Here is a 9,811-nt window from a genome sequence, read left to right as displayed (position 1 = left end):
GAGAGAGAGAGAGAGAGAGAGAGAGAGAGAGAGAGAGAGAGAGAGACAAAAGAAAATCCGTCAGAAGAGTTTACCCTAAACGTTTAATGAATGAATTAAGAAAAGATTAAGAAGAAGGAAAAAAAAAAAAAAGGAAAATTCAAGCGCAAAAGGAATCGTAAAATAAAGGATCATCGAAAACCATAGGGCGTAATTAACGTCGTAGAAAGAAAAAAAAAAAAAAAGAAAAGAAGAAACAAAATCAAAAAAAAATAAAAAAATAAAAAAGAAGAAGAAAAGAATGTTAAATAATAGTACGAAATCGTACGAAATAATTAATGGCGTTTAGGGTATTCAGGTATGAAAATAAAAATCTTAAATAAATTTATAAAGTATACTACGATGTAATCACGTTTAACTAATAATAAAGTAAGACTAATTTGTAATCGGGCTTTTATTTATATATTATATGTAATGTATATGTAAAAAGAATAAGAGAGAGAGAGAGAGAGAGAGAGAGAGAGAGAGAGAGATGTAATTTATAATCGGTCTTTTATTTATATTTTGTATATAATATCTATATAAAGAGAGCAAAAAAGAGAAAAACAGAGAAAGACAGAGAGATAATAATATATAGTGTAACAAGATGTAGTATAAATAAATATAGCGTAGTATATTAAGAGACGAATACATGTTATACGAGGATGGGAAGTAAAGGATAAAGTGCGAGTTACCGATCGCCAGCAGATCGTAAGATTTTCCCTGAAGTCTTGCATAAACGGAAAGGGGCACCGCTTCCCGTGCCAAATATTATTTCTGCGTGTTCGCAAACAAACGCGTATCTGATATCCGTCCTGTTCGTTGCAATTCCAATTTGCGATTTTGTGGAGAATGGAGAACTCAGATCATCGAGAAAAATATTTTTTTTATTACCTTTTTCTTTTTTTCTTTTTCTTTTTTTTTTTTTTTTCTTTCTTTCTCCACACCCCTCGCAAAGATACTCGAATAATTCGTAGAGTTCGTTCGAAATCATAAAAAGAAAATGGCTGACGTAAAAGTCAGTCATTTTCACGTAAAAATGAAAAAAAAAAAAAAGAAAGAAAATCGTCGTTCTTCGTAGAAAGATATTATAACTATAAAGACGAAGAAAGACGATAATAAAGAAGAAGAAGAACGTTGAAAAATTCTACAGATCGAAAAGTTCGCGATCTAACATAAATATTTATTAACTCGCGTAACTTTGAATTTTCTCGAGAGATAAATATCATTTCGTTTCATTCTTTCTTTCTTTCTTTCTTTCTTTCTTTCTTTCTATTTTTCTTTCTATCTTTCTTTCTTTTTTTATTCTCCTTCTTTTTATCAGCAAATCGTCGTCAATAAAATTCGTTTTCTACGATAAGAAATCTCCTCATCTTCGCGATCTTCGTCGTTTCCATCGTTTTCGTTGTAGTCATCGTCGTTGGACGACGTTTCTCTCTTTGTCTAAAATTTATTTTAAATAAACTCGGAGCTAACCAACACACAAATCGCGAATACATTCGTGCATTCGAACGAGGTCGCTGCATAAAGGCAAGACCTAAAATCGCGATGACGTAGTCGGTGGTTAACTTCATCGAACGATAACGTTTCTACGTCAACGATTGTCGTCGTACAATCGAATGGTACAATTCAAATATTTCGTTTCGAAAAATAGCAGCTGGCAACGAAAAAAAAAAAAAAAGAGAAAAAAATGAGAATGAAAAAGAAAAGAAAAAAGTATGAACGAACGAACGAACGATAGCAAAAGCTCGTAAACTTTTTGAAAGTTTCCAACTTGATCTGAGTGCACCTGCAACGTTTTGTACGTCACTATGACGTCAAACAGATGCATCGTCGTCGTTACGTCGAGAAACGAACGACTATGACGTTGTTTTCTTAATGAAGAAACGTAAAAAGAGAGTAAATTATTGTCCTAGAAAATTTTTCTCCCGGTCGATAATTTCTTTTTTCTTCTTCTTCTTTCTTTCTTTCTCTTCTCCATTTTTTTTTTTTTTTTTTTGGATCAACGAGACGTCACTTGTAAGGGGATATAAAAATTTCGTCAAAATAAAGCTCACGAGGACATCGTGATGCGATCGTAAAAGGAAACGAATGTTATTTTCTTTTTTCTTTTTCATTTGAAAAAATTCATGATAGAGTAAATGATGAAACTATGCTATAAGGGGAAAAAAAATATTGCGAGCGATCAACGTCAATAATTATGTTAAATGTCGAAATTTTTAAGGGTCCCGATCATATTAAAAATGAAATTAATCTTTCGTCGTGATCTTCTTTTCTTTTTGTTTTGTTTCATTTCAAAATACCAAAACTACGAGCTTAAGAATTTTGTTATAATCTACAAAACAAAAAAAGAAGAAAAGAAATAAAAATAAAAATAAATAAATAAATAAATAAATAAATAAATAAATAAATAAACAAACAAAAAGATAAAACAAATCAGAAAAAGTATAATCATGACATGTTTTCATCTCAAACTCTTTTTTTTTTTTTTTTTTTTAATTTCACTCTCACTTCCTATTGAAAGTTGCGTCATAGTTTATTATTAACCTTGAATATATTAATTAAATCTACACACACCCACACCCACACACACACACATATCTAACGAATAAAATCTTGGAATAAAATCGATCGATCCTCTACTTCAAGTAAACGTAAATTTCTTTAAAGAATCGATTTACGATCGATCGATCCATCACCGCGTTACATATATATATATATATATATATATATATATATACATATTTATATATATATATATATATACACATACATATACACCATTATATAGATACTTGAAGCATGTTCTATGCATTACGAGTATCGTTAATGAAAAAGCACAACTCTAAAGGAGAGAAGAAAAACGTCTGGCGAGTCAGAGAAGCAAATCGTCTTCGTCATCTTCGCTGCTCTCGGACCGTCCTAATTATACATGTTTCTCCGTATTTCTGGAATACGGATGAGTGGAGGGGAAAGATGAGAGAGGAAGAGAGAAAGAAATAGAAAGAGAGAGAGAGAGAGAGAGAGAGAGAGAGAGAGAAGAGAGACTCTCAAGAGAAAAGACACACGAGGGAGCGCAAGAGAGAAGAGAAGCGAGTAACCGCGAAAAGCTCAGTCGCGCGTGGTCCACCTACAATCACGCATATACTTTAGTGTGTTCTCTATCTATTTATCTATTTATCTATCTATCTATTAATTTATCTATCTATCTATTTATCTAATCATTTTCTTTCATCATTCTTATTCTTTTCTCTTTCTTTAATATCGTTATTTGTTTTCTTTTTCTTTTTATTTTTTCTATCTGTTTATCAATCTATCTATCTATCTATCTATCTATCTATTTATTTATCTGATGATTTTTTTCACCTTTCTTATTTTTTTCTTCTATTTCATTATCGTTATTTATTATTTTTCCTTTTGTTTTTTTTCTATCTATTTATCTATCTATCTATCTATCTATCTATCTATCTATCTATTTATTTATCTTATCACTTTTGTTCACCATTCTTACTTTTTTTTCCCTATTTCGTTATCATTATTTATTATTTTGTCTTCATTTTTCTTTTTCTATTTTTTTTTTTTTTTTTTTAATATTTTTGTTATCTATCTTTCTCTCTTTTTCTATCTATCTATCTATTTGTCTATCTATCTATCTATCTATCTATCTATTTCTCTTTTTCTTTGTGTGCTCAAGATACGCGATTGATTTCCATCGAAATTTGTGTCTCTCCCTTTCATTTAGAAAGAAGTTGAAGTTTTTTTTCTTCTTCTCTTTTTCTCGGTCTCTCTCTATCGAAAGATTTGTTCAAAGCTTTCGAAGAAATAATAATCTCGTCGAAATCGTTAATTCGACGGGATCGAACGTCTGACAAACGTTCAAGATAGTCGATAAATTTCGGGATACCCTTTTATTCGTACGAATATCCCTCTTGTGAAATTTTCGTCTCGTTCATTTTTATACGCATCTGTGTGATTTTCTTTCTATTATCTTTTTCTCTTCTTTTTTTTTTCTGTTCATTTCGTTAAGCTTCTCTTAAACGATCGTGCGTATCATACTTCACAAAAAGCTAAATTTCTTAGAACGAACACGAAGAGGGATCGTTTTTGTTCAGTTTCATCAGGAAAATATCGATCTCGTATCGATTTTTTACGAAATTAAACGAAGTCTTTTTCATTATCGTAGATGTGTTTCTTTTTTTTCTTTTTATTTGTCTTGTTTGTTTTTCATTTCTTTTTCAAAAATAATTCCTACGAAATCTCGTATGAATCGAAACTATAATTTGCATCAGTTTGTAATTACATCAAAAGATATCATTTACATTTTATAATACCGATCATTATCATTAGCCCTTTTTCCGTAAACAGTAACATTCTTAACAGAGAAATCGAATAAAAGAGTTACAGATTAAAATGATCTGTTCGTGAGGACGAAGCTTCTAAAAAAAAAAAGAGAGAGAAAAAAAAAAGAAAAAGAAAAAGTGAAATCTGTTTCCGTTAAGTGTGTAACGTCGTGAATTATTACAGTGAACGGTACAGTGAACGTTTATTAATAAAGAAAATAAAAACAGACAAACAAATAAAAAGAAAACAGAATCAAAAAAAAAAAAAAAAAAAAAAAAAACAAAAAAAGAAAAAGAAATTTTGTTCCAAGATACGGAAAAATCTTGTAAAAAAAAAAAGAAAAATTTTTAAGAAAAGTTTGACTGTGTTAATTTATATAAAAAAGAAAGAGCACTTAATTAATTCGTGAAGAGCATCATGGCGACCACGGAGATATTCCAGGATTGGGATTCTCCCCATGAGAATATTTCATCGATGACTAGGACAACGACACGAAAAACTACAACTAGACGCGAGGTGAGCTTTCGAGTATCGAAATCGATCGATCATTTGATCGATCGTTCGATATACATTTGAAATATATAAATTATACGAAAGATTTATTGCGATAATAATGAAGAAAATTATCTTGTACTATTATACGATTTATTTATACGATTAGATATAAAAGAAAAAAAAAAAAAGGAAAAAAAAAACGAAACAACAATAATAATAATAATGATGATGATGATGATGATAAGTGATAATCGATAAAATATTTTAATATTTTTAATTCAAATTATATGTCATTTTGCAATTATACGGAGCTATATCTTTTCGAATTTATATATATATATATAAATCCAAAAATTTTTGTTATAGAATATAAATTCGAATAAATTTCATCAATACAAATGAAATATTGCTCCTTAACGATAGTCAAAAGTATGATAAATTTTATGCGTTTTCGAGTACCGTTTTAACGACACAGCACGTGACATTCGAAATACTCGGAACGATTCATACTAATTGATTCGATCGAAGATGATCGCTCTCTCTTTCTCTCTCTTTCTCTACGTTCCTCTTATAAATAAAGCAAACAAAATTTTGTTTAAATAATAAATGAACCGAAACAAAAAAAGAGTAAAAAGAAAGAAGAAAACGAGATGCTACGAGGTAATTAAAAAAAATATATATATATATACATGATAAATAAAAAGTAACAAAAAAAAAAAAAAAAAAAAAAAGAAAGAAAAAAAGAAAAAACGCAAAAGAATCAAAGAAGATAATTCTAAGGTGCGGAGAGAAACCTGATCGAAATTAAATGGATCGATCTACAGGAACGTTTTTAGAAGTTCGAGATAGCCCTCTGCATTTATAGGCCCGTTGCCAGGACCCAAGGCCGATTTGCTTTTCCAACTTAAAGCGTGATAAACAGCCATGAAAATCGTAAACTTACGCGGATGAATAATCGCAGGAAGAGAGAGAGAGAGAGAGAGAGAGAGAGAGAGAGAGAGATACTTTGTACTTACACGTTTTCTCGTTTTACATCGAGATACAGCCAAGAAAATACCCCTAATCCTTCCACACCCCTCCTTCCTCTTCAATATTTTTCTTCTTCTACTTAATTTTTTTTAATTGGAGAAGATCTAACAATTTTTTTTTTTTTTTTTTTTTTTTAGTATAGTCTTTTATTGATTTTCATCAAGATTCGTCTCTCGATCTCTCTGTATCTCTTTCTCTTTCTCTTTCTTTTATGATTCATCTTCGTGAAAGAGAAGTATGTTCGTTTTATAGAAATATAGAAAGGATCGAGCTCGCTTTAAAATAATCTATTCTATTATATATGTATATGTTTATTATATATATTATAATATATATTATATATTAGATAATATGTATATGCCTGATTACTATGCTTGACTTTTCACATAAGAAAATAATATTTTTATATAATGATTTGTTTACTATTAAATTTATAAGATTGTCAATATATAGATTTTAGTATCGCAAAATTTACATTTCTATTCTTTGCTCGATGTACAAGAATTTGTTTCTAACGATACATAAGTACTGTGAAATGTAAAATAGTCGTTACTCGTTTATATCTATATCAAATTAAAAAAAAAAAAAAAGAAAAAAAAAGAAAGAAAAAAAAAAAGAAATGATCGTACTATCTAGTAAGAAAATTAGAAAGGAAAAATAAAACGATGAAAGTCGTTTATAATCGGACAATGTGGTTAAAAAGAAAAAATGCGTTCGATGGATTGCCACCTCGTAACACGTCGGACGAGAGACAAGATCTAAAGAGATAAAGGAACAACGAAAATAAATAAAAAAGGAATGAGAAAGAAGAGAAAGAAACGAAGAAAAAATAGAACGTCCTGTTCTATTAATATAAAGAGCAATTCGTGCGTCAGATTTTGAAGAATTTACGAGTACGTTCTGTGTTCGATTAACGTCTCTGTTCGTTTCCTTTCTCGATTTTGATTCGAGAAACAGTGAACGTTCGAAAATGACGTTTTTGAAGGAATAATGAAATTTTGCGTATTTGCATATACCTATACACACATATAATATATATATATATATATGTATGATAGTTACATATGTTTACGATTTGAATTTTCTTTATGACTAAGCAAATCTGGTAATTTATGTTTCCTTCTCTACGAATAAGACACGATACAGAGTGTCATCATTATAACCTCATTAATTAAATCTATAAAGCTTTCCGAGGTTGAATGCAAAAGCTTTGTCGTTCCAAAAAGAACATTGCCATATCTTCGTTCAAATCGTACAGATTTCTCTTGGCATATGAAACGCATCTAAACACCTGCTGTCCCTTCTCTCATTGGTTCTATTCCTTTTCTTGCTAAACGATTAAACCGTATTTAACGATCGTCCCTCTATTTCTCATATATATATATATATATATATATATATATATATATATATATATATATATGTATGTATGAATTTATGTATGTATGTATGTATGTATGTATGTATGTATGTATATTACTACAATATCTCTCTAAATTTTCATTTTGAAAGATTTATCGTTCTATTCTCTATATCATTTAACTGTATACGTACTACATATATGAATCATTTAACACTAACATTAAATATCTAGCCGAGTGTTTATTTATTTTGTAAAATTGACAAAATAACTCGTCACAATATATTATCCTTATTTACGATCAAAAGGAAGAAGAATTTAAATATGATATTCTCGAAGGTCAATTTAATTTTGTTATTATTTACATTATCTTCTTATCCCTCCCTCTCTACCCTTCAATCATTCAGCCTCACCTTTACTGTCATTCCTCTCGAAACATCGTGATAGCTATGTAGTTATGTATTTTCTTATTTACTTACTTACTTACTTACTTACTTACTTACTTACTTACTTACTTACTTACTTACTTACTTATTCGCGTCTCGTAAAGTTTTCAACGTCGATCTAGAGAAGGACAAAGCGCACGTGCATCCAACTCTAAACACGCTAAGTCTTGTTCGCGTTTACTCGTAGGCGTTTAGGAGAGATTTGTTCTTGAAATTCCAACATTTCCCGACGTACGGTATGCACCGCGAAATATTTCGTCTTGGCCTTCCTCAGATCATTTCTAACGTGTTCCGGAGACTTTATTTTCGATGAAATACTCCTCGCAAACGTAACAGAAAGAGAGAGAGAGAGAGAGAGAGAGAGAGAGAGAAAGTGAATTTGAAATTTTGATGAAAAAGTTGCTGATAAAGTAAATTTTGGAATACGAGAGATAGCAGCTTCACATAGTATTTTTGGATCTTAAAAAATAAAGACAAAAATAAAAAAGAAATAGAAAAAGAATTCAAATCCGAGGAGAAGATATTCGCCATTTTCGAAATAAAAAACGAACGTAATTTAAATATAAATACGTATATATTATCTCGTCTTTTATATCGAATATATATATATATATATATATATATATATATATAATATTTTCTAAATAAATGTATATATATATATTATTTTCGTATATTAAGAGATTGGACAAATTTATATACTTGTTAATACATATAGATATACAAGATATTTTGATCTTGAAAATATATTTTTTAATATTAATAAATAAAAACAAAAGCAAAAAAAGAAAAAGAATCTAAATTCTAGAAAAAGAAGATATTCGCTATTTTCGAACTAAAAAATGAACATGTATTTAAATAAAGATACGTATATATATATAATATTATTATAATATATATATATATATTATTTTCGTATATTAACAACAAATTGGACAAATTTATATTGATACATATAGATATACAATATCATATTTAATTATAATTACTGAAATACTCGATCATAAAAAAAATTGCTCGTACTATTTTACTTTCTCTCTCCTTCTCTCTCTCTCTCTCTCTCTCTCTCTCTTTCTCTACCTATCTCTCTAAATTTAATATAAAAATATCTTAGATAACATTAACTCGAAAATATTATATACACATATCCACTAAAGAATATGACGGAATAGCAAATACCTATCGACTATGGTCGATCGAAACGACTCTAGGAATATCCGTTCGAAAATCATCTGTTCGTTCTCTTATACATTTTAGTGAGAATGATCTATCTATCTATACACACATACACATACACACACATACACACATCTATATATATATATATATATGAACTCCTACGTCTGCGTTTACGTTTACGTCTGCGTTTGTGTTTCTGTCTGTGTATGTGTCTGTACGCCCGTTAAATGCAACATAAAACGTCCGCGGAATCGCGTGTGCGAGTAACTGCGAGGTAAACGACATCGAACGGGCATCGTCGATTCGATTCAAAACGAATAACATGATTCTATTGTGAGACCGACGAAAGACTGAACTGTTTTACGATTTCCGATTTAGAAGTCGGAGAACACGTTCTGTGTTCTTCTTCTTTACAAATACACCTTACCAACCTTCTAAAATCCAAATCTAACATGTATCGTCGTCTATGTTCCGAACGATAGAATTAATAGAAACATCGTAAATAATTTTCTTTATCGTACGAAGAAAAGATAATTTTAAAGAGAGAGAAATAGATAGATAAATAGATAGATAGATAGATAGATAGATAGATAGATAGATAGAGAGAGAGAGAAGGAAAGAAGGGAAAGGGGTGGTGTTGAAATTTAAATCGCCAAAATCCACTTTCGAAATCTTAAATTAAACGCCAAGCCGACCGGTAGCAAACATTAAAACGATAAATCCAAACGATTTAGAACTCTACTCCGATGTTTTTCGAAGTAAGTAACAAATATCGGCACGTGAAATTGCGTTCTATTTTCTTCTAACCCTTTCCCCTCACATCAATACCATCTTTATTAACGTATGAACGTAAGATTCGAAAGATTAACTTTGATACGCCATTGAAATCGTTTGATAACAAATGTTTTTATCTTCTTTCTCTTTTTCTTTTTTTTTTTTTTTT

General features: G+C 29.7%; 1 protein-coding gene and 1 long non-coding RNA gene across 10 annotated transcripts in view; both read left to right on the top strand.

Annotated features, from left to right (window-relative positions):
* Positions 1–9,811, top strand: part of LOC122635994 (tropomodulin) — a 63,826-nt gene that overhangs the window by 17,922 nt on the left and 36,093 nt on the right. Inside the window, exon 1 of one of the 9 annotated variants that reach the window (XR_006328827.1) lies at positions 4,661–4,875. The exons of the other annotated variants lie outside the window; for them this stretch is intronic. The gene's annotated coding sequence lies outside the window, so the exon portion shown is untranslated. Of the gene's footprint in view, positions 1–4,660; positions 4,876–9,811 lie in introns of those variants that run through there. 9 annotated transcript variants of the gene reach the window in all.
* On the top strand, positions 2,798–4,596 carry LOC122635996. Its single transcript, XR_006328831.1, has 2 exons — positions 2,798–3,170; positions 4,518–4,596. It is a non-coding gene; the product is annotated as an uncharacterized LOC122635996 (long non-coding RNA).

Source organism: Vespula pensylvanica, chromosome 20 (assembly GCF_014466175.1).
Source record: "Vespula pensylvanica isolate Volc-1 chromosome 20, ASM1446617v1, whole genome shotgun sequence".
NCBI classification, from domain to species: Eukaryota; Metazoa; Arthropoda; class Insecta; order Hymenoptera; family Vespidae; genus Vespula; species Vespula pensylvanica.
This window is presented reverse-complemented; position numbering and strand designations above follow the sequence as displayed.